The following is a 545-nucleotide window of genomic DNA, read 5'->3' on the forward strand; positions in this document are numbered from 1 at the left end:
CATCGCCGCCGCCTTCCTTGGTGAGCCCCTCCCCCGCCATTGCAGCACCGCCTCGAGCGCTTTGCACACTCACTCCTTGCACACCCACCTCGCACAGTCACCCCATCCATGCACACCTACGTTTGCACACCCACCCCTTGTACTCTCACACCTGCACAACCACCCATTACACACCCACTTCTGCACGCTCACCCCTTGCACAGCCACCTTTGCACACTCAGCCATGCACACCCACACTTGCACACCCGTCTTTGCACACCCACGCCTCGCACACTCACCCGATGCGCACTCATCATTGCACACCCATCACTCGCACACTCACCCATTGCACACTTGGCTCCTCACACACTCACGTTTGCACACGCACTCCTTGCACACCCACCCAATTACACACACCTTTGCACACCCAGTTGCACGCACAACCCCCACCGCACACCCGTTCTGTTTGCACACCCATTTGCACACCCATCCCTCCTTGCACACCCCCATTGCACACCCATTTACACCCCCCTTTCCCACCCCCCACTTTGCACACCCATTTGCAC

The sequence above is a fragment of the Meleagris gallopavo genome, chromosome 18 (assembly GCF_000146605.3).
Source record: "Meleagris gallopavo isolate NT-WF06-2002-E0010 breed Aviagen turkey brand Nicholas breeding stock chromosome 18, Turkey_5.1, whole genome shotgun sequence".
Lineage (NCBI taxonomy): Eukaryota > Metazoa > Chordata > Aves > Galliformes > Phasianidae > Meleagris > Meleagris gallopavo.